The sequence below is a fragment of the Perognathus longimembris genome, chromosome 16 (genome assembly GCF_023159225.1).
Source record: "Perognathus longimembris pacificus isolate PPM17 chromosome 16, ASM2315922v1, whole genome shotgun sequence".
NCBI classification, from domain to species: domain Eukaryota; kingdom Metazoa; phylum Chordata; class Mammalia; order Rodentia; family Heteromyidae; genus Perognathus; species Perognathus longimembris.
Genome location: NC_063176.1, coordinates 13,525,381 through 13,538,970, shown reverse-complemented (window position 1 = coordinate 13,538,970; position 13,590 = coordinate 13,525,381).

The window sequence follows — 13,590 nt, the reverse complement described above, 5'->3', positions numbered from 1 at the left end:
TCTGGTAATATTTCAATTTAACCAGCTCACAAATTTGGTTGGAGATGTGCTAAAATACAACTAGACATTTAGAAAAATATAAATGAAAAAGCTGACATAAAAATGAACTTCCAAAAATTTATGCATTTTAAGTTTATTTGTAAATATCATTGTGGATGGATGATATTAAGTGTCATTTCCTATTTGGTTATCCAAGTGACTTTTTGCATGAGTTCAAGCTATTAATATGTGTGTTGTTAAATAGCTTGTATGGGACAAGGCCAGTGAAGTAGGAAGATGAACTATCTCATTGCTTCCAAAGAGCAGGTGTAATTTTTTAAAGTGTCGTGATGGTGCTAAAAGAATGATGGACCACAAGTATAAGGACTATTAGCTATCGTCTAATATATTGAGTATCAAAAGAAGAAAAATGATAATCAATTACAATGGTTATTAAGTAGAGAAAATTACACCCCTCAGGAGAAACTGGCAATCAAAGACACCTTTGATTGCCACCTTTTTTTTTTTTTTAATCTAATGGATAGGGACACTGTTAAACATCCTAGATTATACAGGGTAGCATCTATGACAAAGAATTTACAGTTACTGGTTGTTATATCTGGTTATGCTATTTTCAGAGTTTTGTTTGCTCTTATTAAAACTATGAATAGCTGCAAATTTTTAATGAAATATTTCCCATAGTCTTATGTGAGGAATACTTGGGTTTCAAGTGGTAGTACTGTTTTTGGAAGATTCTGGTAACTTCAGGATGGGGGAGAGGGGGGCGCGGAGGACTTAGTTAAAGAGGGTCACTGAAGCCAAGTCCTACAACCAGAGTTTATAGCACCAAGGCCTAAACTCCAGGAGCTCCAAGTGTCAGATTCAGCCACTGATCCTATATGCTAAATAAAGAGACATGGTGACAGTCACAGAAAGGATTTGTTATGTGGCAGCCATGGAGAGACAGCCCCACAATACATCTGCAACCGTGTTTGAGGTACAGTCATACACTGTAAGCTTACAGTCTGTGTATTAATGGTTCAAATTCAGCCTTTGACTAAAACCTCTCAGTAAACAGGCATGAGTGTGGACATTAGCTCAGTCTTTAGACACGCTTACCACATCCTCTCTTGAAGGAACAGAATGTGCCCTCCTTCCAAGTGGTTCTGGCACAAGACTTGGTTGCAGCTATGACAAAGGTAATTCAGAAAATTGGTACCAGACGCGGGTGCTTGCCGTGAATACCTGGCAATGTCATCCTTCAGCCTTTGGAATTGATTGGTGGGAAAATTTTTTAAGAATCTGGAGACACCGGCTAGAGAAGGTCTGCAAAGCAGAGCTTAAGGGGTGAAATCTGCTGTGCTTCAGGAGCTGGGAACACACACGGGCTATACTCACGTGCTTCTAGGAGAAGGAGGATTTGTTTTGGTGTTCGATGATTGGCCATTCACATTACATTCTGACAAACAATGTTTCTGTATTTTCTCTCTATCCTACAGTTTTGAGTGAGGCTTAATAATAAAGTAAATAGAACAATTAGTTTGTCGGGAGAAACTTAAAGACAGTATAGCATTTGGGCTCTGGCATTATTATTACTACTTTCCTTAGGTTCACTCTGGGAAGTGGGAACACTAAAAATCTTTGAACATCCAGATATCTGGTTAGAAAAGGTGCAAATTTATAGATGCTTATTCTAAAAAGAAAGAGCTAGACCTGCTAGTCCAGCCTTGAAGTTGAATGATCTGTATAAAGCTAGGTTTTGCTATTAGACCAATAAATCAGAACTTAGTAACCTGGTTTGAGGTAATATTACTATCTATTAAAACTGCTTGACAAGAGAATGAAAATAAGTGCTAAGTCTGGAAAACCAAAAATGGAATGTCTTCATCTATATATTTTTAACACCAAGCGGAGACATTGCCACTGAGTCTGTGTATATTTGACTTGTTTTAAGGTTTTGAAATATTGAGTGTAGTGGATTCTTATTTTTAATGACATTCATGGATTTGAGTTCATAGTGTATATTGTTAGTCATATAAAACGTACATGCTATAGAAATATAGAGGGGGTTGCTTAGTGATTTTTAAGTTTGATAAATTAAATGTTAAACAAAATCACAGTAGAGGTAACTTTTCTCTCCATTTTTCAATCCCACCCACAAGCCTTCCTAATGAGAAATGGCAATAGAGAGCAGCCCAGGGTTAAATCCTGCCTGCTGCCTGTCCTTATATACAGCCCACTAACTAGGAATGCTTAGTATATTTTTACATGGTTGAAAAAAGTCTAATTAAGAGTAATATTTTATGATGTGAAAGTTATAGAGCAATCAAATTTTAGTGTCCATATCTTATTTGGCATGATATTGGAGTCATGCCACATTCATTCATTTACCCTTTCTGTATGTTTGCACACTATGAGAACAGTTAGTGAGTCGTGACAATAACTAAAACATTTATCTGATGTCCCTTTACAAAAAAACTGGTCAAAACCAAGGCTAGTTACCTGCCTGGCTTGCGCTTGGATCCAATCTGCTAAATGGGTACATTTCTAAACTCTGAGAACCATTATGTATTTATGCAAGAGATACAATTTTGATTACCACCTTTTACTGTGGCTGCAGAATGCAGAATGCGTGACAATCGGGAGTGTTGACTAACTGGGCACTTCCCGCTTCTTGCAGAGCTCTCTGGAGAAGTGCCTACCATCAACCAAGGAAGGTGTATGCTTATTTTAATTCCAATTTCAGTTTTGCCTCCCTTCTATATAACAAAGTTCATGCGATTTCTCATGAATTTGTCCATGTTCTCAAGAGTTGACAACAGAGAAAGGAACCAGAGTATGATGGAATTACACAGGCTTCAGAATATCCCATGTTTGGGCTGAATTCTAATTCTTTCTCTCACTTAAAACAACTCAATATACATTTATACTCATCAGTATTCTTGTTCAGATCATTAATAATACAACAATATCACAAATGTAAATGCAGAGGCCTGGCCCTGTTTAATCTCAAAGAAGGAGATCCAGATATTGTAAATTAAATTAAAAAAAATAATTCTGGGGCTTTCCTCAACAATGTAGGTAGAGTGGTCTTGCAAGTGGCCCTGGTACATGTACAGAATGTGTTCTGCCTCTTTTCTTGGGTGCCATGGACTCTGTATTTTTATTGCCTCACTACCAAAGAGTGTTGATGACTGATAGTGTTAAAAATTGAATATATAAAGCATATTTCCTGAGGGATAATATTTCTATAAAAATGTTCCCTTAATTTTTTTTTTTTGCCAGTCCTGGGGCTTAGACTCAGCCTAAGTACTGTCCCTGGCTTCTTTTTGCTCAAGGTTAGCCACTCTGCCACTTGAGCCACAGCGCCACTTCTGGCATTTTTGTATCTATGTGGTGCTGAGGAATCGAACCCAGGGCTTCATGTATACCAGGCAAGCACTCTTGCCAGTAGGCCATATTCCCAGCCCCCTTAATCATTTTTGTAAGCTTATTAACACTTGGAAATTATTGAGCACCTATAAAGCAGGCAGAGCTCACACAGACCTGCTCTAATCTAAATGGTTCGGCATCAATACAAAGTCTCATTAACCTTATCACTTTCCAGTCCTTGAGCACAATGGGACATGTCAGGCAGCTGCCTCTGTCTGTGTGCTCTAATGCATAAACTTAATGGGCTTGGGGAACAAGATTTCCAGCAATGCCCAAGCTGTTCAGAAGGACTTTTAGCTAGCAAGCAGGTTATTTTAAACCAACAATTATTGGCATATATGAAGCCTTAAATTTTGGTGTGATGGTGTTCTGTAAGGGAGTTTCCAATGAACATAAGGCACATTTCTAAAGTTCATGAAAAATGAAAATCATTCTCCTTCCTCTACTGCCCTAGTCAGATTGAACAATGCCATGTCTATGCTCTTGCGTTCCCAGCTGTTCCCTACATGGTTTTCAAAGGTAACTTCACCTCGTAGATTCCATTGTGCAGTCTAAAGGAAAGTTGAAAAATGAACTCAGAATTTAGTATTATACTAAGGCAAAGAGAAAAAACGTGAGACTTAATGTCTTAAGATTGCTTATGAGAAGCTGGGAATGTGGCTTTCGGGTAGAGTGCTAGCCAGGCATGCATGAAGCCCTGGGTTTGATTCCTCAGCACCACAGATAGAGGAAAAAGCCGGAAGTGGGTGCTGTAGCTCAGGTGGTAGAGTGCTATCATTGAGCAAAAGGAAGCCAGGGACAGTGCTCAAGCTGAGTCTAAGCCCTAGGATTGGCAAAAAAAAAAAAAATGCTTTTGAGAATAAAAGAAAGAGATAGAATTTTAGATTAAGTGTGTTTATAACCTAGATCTGCATAATCAATTGTCCCTCTCTTAGTAAACACAAATATTTATCTCATGATAAAGTTCTATCATACTTAAAAGGTAAATTCAAAACCAACCTTGAAATGGCATAACCAAAACTAAGAAACCAATATTCCCTCCCACTTTCATTTTTGTGCAGCACTGAGGCTTGAACTCAGGGCCTTTTGTTCTTTCTTAGCTTTTTCTGCTTAAGTTAGTTGTTCTACCACTTGATCCACACCTCCACTTCAGATTTTTGCTGGTTAATTGGCCATCAGAATGTCTCCATTTTATCTAAATGGGCAGGATTTGAACCTTGATTCTCAGATCTCAGTCTCCTAAGTGGCTAGAATTACCAGTGTGAGTGGCTAGTTCCTAGCTACTAAAGCATCCTAAAGTCAATCCCAAAAATGAAGAATTTAGTCTGAAACACTTAATCTGAATCTACATAGAAAGATATTCATTTTGTGGCATTTGTTCTCATAATTATCGTGCATGGAAAATGCCACAATACCTGTTGCTAGATGAAATTAAACTGGTGTCGTTTCACAGAGCTGAACCAAAGAATGTCAAAGCCAAAGTCACTCCTAGGCTGGGGAGTTGAGATTATGGACCCATTATTCAAGTCAGTGCAGGAATCCAATAATCCTCACATTGTCAAATAGCAGTTTTCTTATTCACAAAATTATAAAATAGGAAATTACTTTGATGGACGCTTAATTGGGTTTTCATGTCCATGCCATTCCAGTCCTACAAACTGACTTTGCAGCTTTCTACTTTATCCCCATGAATATGTTGAAGAAAATATAATTTTCTGAACTTTTTTCTTTCTGATCTTTATCAAATTCAGTCAGCCATAAGCCATTAAAAATTCTTCTCTATGTATCTTGTAAATGTTTCCTCCCGTAGCTAACATCCTAATGCAAACTTATTTCCTCTTATCCATGTGACTGAAATACCTATGCAATCTCAAACTGCACACTGTTCCACGCTGTCCACACTCTTTCCACACTGTTCCCTTACTCAATGTGAGAGATTTAAGTCTTTTTGAAATAGTGTCTTTGTTGCTGAACTGGGACACTGTAATACGGAGGTGCCATAGTAGATAACTTATATTAGCTTTCTTGGAGATCTTCACTAACAACTTCATTTATGTAAACTAAAAACTTTGTTTATGTAGACTAAATTTGACTTTTTTTTAACCAAAAGCAGAAGAACCGTTACTGATATATAAAGACTACAACATGGTTTCCTCCTGAAATGCCATATAGTTAAAGCAGCTATCTCCAAATGGTATTGACAGCCTGAGATGGTACAGATGACTAATCTGAATTGGAAAAATATAAAACATCTATTTCGTATCAAATTGCTATAAAAATCATTGTATTATTATTTATATGTAAATATATTGTATTATTATTTATATGTACATATGAGATCCCTCATTCAGCCTGGAGGCCATGGAGGAATTGCTCATGTAGAGACCAGCAGATGCTGAAGGAAACATTACAGTGGTACTATCCTTACTTTATTTACTTTCAGCAAAAATTAAATTATAATAGCTATGTGGTATTGATTTAAATAATAAAGGAAAAGGATTAAGGATTTGACTTGAGGATTTGCTCATGGTATGAGCAGGGACATGACCATAATTTATTTTTGTAACAGCCAAAGGTTCACATTTTATCTTATAAGAAAGCATCTAAAAGCATTTCCAGTCTTAAACATAAGCATTTTTCTTTAAAAGTTAAGTATTCAGAACACATCAAATTTTTGTTGACAAAAATAGCAGTTGCAGTTAATATTAATAGTTCATACATATAATATATAATGTATATAATTCAACTTTTACTTCCCTTTGAAGAAATATTTTAATATAAATTAGGAAGTAGGTTTATTTTGAAAGAACTTCCTTTAAATATGTGCATTTATTAAAGTTTCTGTCAACATGAGACATTGCAAAACTATGTCATTTACACAAACTCTCTTATCTGTATATTAAAACATGAAAATAGAAATTTCTAATCAGTTTTAAATTAACCAAACAGAGATTATTGGAGGTATTTGAGTCATTTGTTCAAGAATATAAAAAAGTAACACCTTCCAAATGAAACAAGAACAATGTATCAACATTACTTAGGTTAGAAAATTAACAATTAAATTTTAATTAAACACCTTTCACAGGTGGAATAGAGAAATTTATATCTTAACTGTAAAAGATAACCAAGTATGAACTCCTTGTATTGTATCTATCTTTCCTAACTCTATTCCTTCAAAGGCTAATGTGGACATGTAGTAAACTTAGAACCAGAACTTCTAAATATGATTAAAATGCAAAGGAGTAAAATCTAATTTTCAACATAATAGAGCAGTTGCAATAATTTTTATGAAGAACAAAGACATGTAGTGCATAAAGAAAAATAATTGCAGTAACTTAAAATGTAACTTACTGATGTTCTTAATACTTACTTTTCCCATTTATACAGTTGAGTCATACATAAAAAATAACTATAGTAGTATCTATATAGTGGTACATTATATCATTATCTAATACCTTTGTGGTTTAAGTTTAAACCCACCCAATTTGTTTTCACAGCATGTTGACAGTTTTTATCTTGAAATGCGCAAAAAATTAATATCAACCTTACAGTTTCTAGAATTTTAATGGCCATATATATGTATATATACATATATATACATATGTGTGTATACACACACACACACACACACACACATATACAAGCAGAATCTCTTACAGATGACCAAGATTTTTTACACCATCAGGATTAGTTAGATATCTGAACCCGGCCCACAGCGGTCTATGTTATGGTTTGTGTGCCACCTCTTGACCGTTGCCCTGACTGTTGACTGAGGAACATAGCAGGTCTGTAACCAGGCCCAGTGGGAGGCTGAACTTTTATTCCCCCAGAGATGCCCAAATGAGCAATGACAACAAGGATCCACAAGACAGAAGCTCTCTGGGTGGCCTGGCCAATGAACCTCTACTACAGCCAGGTGCCAGGTAGTCCCTCACCCCATCATGGCCCGACAGAACCCCCTCATCTCCTCAGAATGTGAGCAAGAAGGATGGGTTCTGCTCTCCTGACCTCATGAATTTCAGGTGGATCAATCCCCAGATACCAGAAAACTATAAAAACAAAACAGAGACCAACTGACAAGCAGACACTTACTCCAGAGGTCTCCTGTGTGATTCCAAACTCCAAACTGATTTGGTGACATGTCTAGCATCCACTATCCCAGCTATCTGAGTGGTGGAAGAGCCATTGGGCTCCGAGAAATGTCTCAAGCAGCACCTGCCCTATGAAGCCTCCCATCCTTTTGCAGCAGGAATTGCTGAGGACCTTTGCCAGTGTGGCTTCAAGGAACCCAAATGTTCTTGGCGCTGAGGTCTTGCTCACTGGGATCCAGGATTAGCCCCCATTCGTGCTGTTAGGCAAATCAGTCATGAGAAACAAAGCCACCACTTAACAGGCCAAATTGAGTCTTTTCTGGAGAGCTGGAGGACTGCTGGTGGGCACCGGTCTCAAAGACCAGCAGCCCCAAATGCAGCTAGCACAAAGCTTATATACTAGCAAGATACGTGGAATCAAACCCAACAAAAGTGCTATACATGAGCAAAGCAAACCAGGTGAGGACACTTAAACCTAATCGAAAAGCAAAGCATCTAGGGCAACGATCAGGGCAAAGCAAGGGCCAATTATCTATGCAAAGCATAGACACAGTTTCCTTACTTTTACACAATTCCCTTCAGGGGCACAAGGACAGTGACCTCACTTCCTTCCACTAGGCCCTACAAAGGCTATGATGAAGTCTTTAGAAAATGGGCCCTTGGAGTATATTTAAGACTCAAACCATAACAGGGATGCCCCTGATTCTCATGGTTAGCTCTTCAGTCATAGTGAAGTTATGTTTCTGGATTTTAAATGTCACAAAAGTGCCTCAATATTTCCTCCTTATACAGGACAAGATGGCTATCTCAGGGTGGTAGATGGTCTCCTTTATTCCTCTAGTTCAGTATGCTTTGATGATGTTTAGGTTTTCCTTAGTAGCTTCTCTCATGGAAATCCTAGTTTATAAAAGAGGAGGAGGAGGAGGAGAAAAGGTAGTAGGAAGAGGAGGGGGGATGAGGTAGAGGAGGAAGAGGAAATGGAGGAGGAAAAAGAAGATAATTCCTCTCTTCCTCCCCCATGACAGGTCTGAGGAGATTTTTCTCCAGTATTCATTGTGAAAAGTAGGTCAGCCTCATGATGTAGAGTCCCTGTGATTGCAGGTGCTAGCTTTCTCACTTATTAACACTGCTGTCCCTCTCTCCTCTCTCTTCTCCCCTCTCCCTTCTCCCTTCATTTTTGCTGCACAAATGATTTTCCTATGACCACACCATCACACTTTTTTGCAAGCTGAAGATAAATCACTCCTGAGAACACAATACCAGACACAAGTGTTCCTGATCTTCCTTCTCTATTTTTTTTCCTGTAGCATTTGACATATTGGAGTCTTTATGTATCAAAGCATCTGGTTTACTGTCTTTCTTCCCTTGAGTATAAGTATCCATGAAGATACTATTGAAAACTATTTTTACACTAATGAATGGCTTACAAGATCAGACCATCTGAAAAAGGACATTTTAAACATTGTATTATTACTAAAGTGTTACATCAATATTATTTTGAAAAATAAAGGAATAATTTCTATTGTATGTCATGATGCCTCTTTTAATTCTCTATTCATTGATTAGAGTAGTTATGCTCAAATTTACCTTTCTTATCCTAGTAAGATGGCTCTTAATATGACCTGGCTTGAACTACATCTGTGTGTCCAGATCCTAGCTCAGAACGAGTTGCTCATGAGTAATATGTGTTGAGATTAGACTACTGCATTGTGTTTCATTTGCTTTCTTATTCTTAATTCTGGGAAAGAAAGTAGACATTAAAAAAAGAAACACTGAAGGTTCTCTACCACCCCATAATGTAGAAAATGCAAGTGAAGCCCAGCTTCAATGCTGTGCTGTACTGATCACCCCCTCCACTGCCTGAAGAGACTGTTCCATTTCTTTCTGCCATGTGTCCAGTGACTGTTGACAGCTCCACCATCTTGCTATTTTTCTGTTGACAGGTTTTCCAGTTTGGCTTCACTGCTTATAGTCCAAGACAAAGGTAAAAGAGTGAATAAAAGAGAGACTTACAGATCACATTTCAACTGAGGAACCGGAAACAGTACTGGAGAGGTTTGCCAAAGAGTAGAGTCAACCACAAAGCAGAAGAAATTCATTCATAACTTTCAGTCTGAAGAACACCCTGAGAATCAAGTGACCTATGTTTCCCTGTATGTTTGTTCATGACTGAGTGCCTGGATGCTAGTGATTTGAATAAGATAGGCACATACGTATTCTTTTCTTTATTTCTTATATGTTAGCTGTTTTGAAATATTATGCTTTTGAATTTCTGCTTTTAACAGATAGGCTAAAACTCTCTTTTGTTTATTTGATTGCTGCTTTCTGTAGGAACTGGTCTAAAGAGCACAAAATAAGCTTGTTTTAGGTAAGACATTTTATTAGTATGGCATTTGCCTTATTTTGATGCATGAAACTTTTCACATTGAATATTTAATCAGTGAACCTGAAATGAGGCCAATTCTAACCCAAATGTCACCAAAGAGAAGTGCCAGATTGTTATGAAAATTTGGCTTATGAAATTTAAATGTGAGAGTGATATATTTTGGTTTTGAGAAATATTATGTTTCTTTTCACCTTTATTATCACTGCAACCTTTAATATTTCAAATAGAAACTCTTCCATCACTTGTGTCAAATTCAGCCAAGGAAATTTCTGAATATTGATTATCAAAAATTTACCATTTTACCAGTACTACAGTATTTTTTTGGAATTAATTCTATGACATTTAAGAAAACTTTAAGATGCTCTCTCGGGGTTTATCATCACATGCTATCTTCTAAAATTAAGGTTTTTCAATGTTATTCCTTGTATTACTTGTTTTGTTAGTGCTCTACCACTTGCAGAGTCTTCTGTCTAAGTAGATTCAAACTAAGATCCTCCAGATTTCAGGCATGAACCACTAACAATGGATACAATATTGTTTTAATAGCTGAATTATTTGATACTACCAAGAATGATTTGAATTGAAAGTAAAAGTCTGGATTTTAAAATTTCTTAAACCTCAAGGAATAGGAGAATAGGAAGAACCTTCCTATGAATTCTTATAGAGGTGAGAAAATCATGTGATCAGAACTACTTTTGAGTTAGGTTTACAGTGACAAATTCTTACAAGTTTTGATGCTCATTTAAAAATAATGTATATTCTTTCCAAATCTGATCCTTTATCTCTGTTGAAATATGAAGAGCAGTGGAGTATTATGCAAATTGTTGCTGAGTTATATTACTTTACATTAGGCCTCGGGGAGCATTTAGTATTATAACTATTATTAAAACATATTTAAAAATCTATTATATATTCAAGTAGACAAAAGCATTAAAAAGACTTTAAACAGATTTTGATTATGATAGCTAACACTGAGAACTTATAAGTGTCTGATAATATTTTACAAGCATTATCTCCTTAAAGATCATAATGTTGAGCTCAAGTATGACTGATTTTAACAGTGAAGCTGAGCACCAGAGTGGAAGAAGGCATTATTTGTTCAAAATATGTGCTGCTTCTCTTTCAGGGCCCTTTCTAGCCTGTACACTTCTTAGCTATTCATGACCTTGGCTTTTGCAAATAGACTATGAAATTTAACATGTGTCATTTCCAAACATTATTTTTGAGTCATTGGTTCAACTTGTTGTCTTCCTTTGCCTTTTGCCTGCCAGTGCAGCCTGTGTCCCATAATATAGGGGAGGGGCTCAGGTGATGATGACAGTGATCAGGACCCCTGACAGTAATGACCATGGGACATGAGTGAGAGCTAAGTCTATATTGTATGTGCTAAGGACATCAAAGGGCTCATTCTGTTTTGCACAGTGCAGCCCCCTCCTCCTCTACCACCCCCGTGGCATGCTCTGGACCATTATTTGCTTCTTCCTCCTGCTTTGGAGAGAAAATCATTTGTAATCAACCTTTTTTTTTCTTAACTTACAAATAAACTAGAATAAATCAGACTACCTGCTCTGTGGGACATTCTGAATATATTATCAGATCCTTTGGTAAGCTCTGTAAATATACAACATAATTAAATTAGGAAGGCATGAGTATTATACAATGTCCAGTCAGGCTGGATAAAGTACAGAATGCATACCAAGTAGAAAAGCAAATACTTTATGGAGATTATTTCCCACCATCCACTGTTAATAACAGCTCTCTTGGTACAGGCTAAACCATTTAAGCTTCGTCTGCAAGCACATTTTAAAGCAGATTTTATTGACAGGTGCAGTTCTGGGGGTGCTTCATTTTCAGGGAAATTGTACTGCTCGCCTACTCACACTCATTGCTTTAAAATGGTACTTACACCCACTGCCATCCTCATGCTTTTATTGTACAATGAATCATCTAGGTTTTAATCTCCTAGCCTTTTCGGTGGTTTGGTGGATTCACAGGAATTAGGGATAAAAATGTTCAGCTTCATTTACATTTTATACTCTAATTGGCAACTTCCCAACAATGCGTTTGGCTAAGAAAGAAGAGGTGACAAGCCCATGCTACAGGTAATCAACTACCTACCTATCTAAGGGTGGGTGTATGCTTTCTTTTGAAGGATTACCTGGCAGAGGTTGTGTGTTTTAAACGTCTCTTTAGCTGAATGTAGACCCATTGATTTTGTTATGATTAAGGTCTGTATAGAGATTCATGAATTTATCATATGCAAGCATTTATGGGTATAGGAAGTAATTTATTGATCTTCTAATAGAATAGATTGGTGTTCACCTTCTATCTGACATGCCCTGCTATTTACCTTTGTCCTTCTCTGACCTAAAATCTAGGCATGAGCAAGACGGAAGAGAAGGACAATGCTTCTGTGGTTAGAGAAGCCATATATCATATGCTGTATACAGACTAAAGGGAAACTTCAGGCACAATGTCAATAGGTTTTGAATTGTTACTATGGCTCTTTTTTTACGGGTTAGACCTAGCTAAAACCATTTGTTATAACCTTAGCTGTGGCTTATGGCTCCATAAAAATCTTTTAAAAGATGTTTTAATAAAACTGAAACAAAAAGTATGGATTTATGGATATAGTTAAGCTTAAACATATGTCTCTTTTAGATCAGCAGATTTGGACAATTCTCGTTGGCTAAAGAGTGAAAACGACTCTAGGAGATTCCATCAGAAGAAACTTCAACTATAGCAATTAAAATGGTGGTGAATATCAATCATTTCACCCTCACACCTATAATTCTATCTACTCAGAAGAATGAAATATGGAAGCTATGATTTGAAGCCAGCCCAGGCAGAAAAGTCCTCAAGATTCTATCTAAAAAGTAGCCAGCATAAAAATCAGGTCTTCTCAGGAACAAAGCAAAGTGAGAACATAAAGTACTGAGTTCAGGTCCCAGTACAATATTAATAAAATAAAATTAGATTAAATTAAGTTAAATGAATAAAATAAAGTGGTAGTCAAGATTTACCACTGATCATATACCAATTCTTTTATAGTATAATATGAAGTACATTGATGAAAAATCCATTTGAATTTCCCCTTACTCTTCTATTTACTTTACTCAATACTTTAGTAAGAAAATCTATGAAGAGAATTGACAAGGTGCCTCATGTCTACAATACTAATTACTAAACAGGTATACATTGGGAAGACCATGATTTGAGACAAGTCCAGGCAAACAGTTACTAAGATCTCATTTCTTGCAACTTTCTCATGGAGGTACTCATGTGGTCAAAGTTATGAGGAGACCTCAGGTGGATTGTGGTCCTGGCTGGTTCTGAGGAAAATATCAAAACCTAGATGAAAGTTTCTAAAGTTGAGGACATGGTTTCAGTTGTAGAATAGCTGCTTAGTAAGTGGTCAAGCCTGAGTTCAAAACCCAGTACCATCAAACATAATAATTTTAAAAAGTTTATGTAGACCAGCATTTTCCATCAGAGATGTGTGCAATGACAGAAATCTATGATCTTCACAGTTTAATATACAAATATACATATATATATTATTACCCATTTATGCCTGCTGAGCATTAAAATCTGGCTACTACATCTGTGGCACTGACTTTTTAATAGGCTTGCACATCTACATGTAGCTTATAGTTATCACATTTGACGGGGTTGGATTATGCTTACTTCCATTCAGAAGAC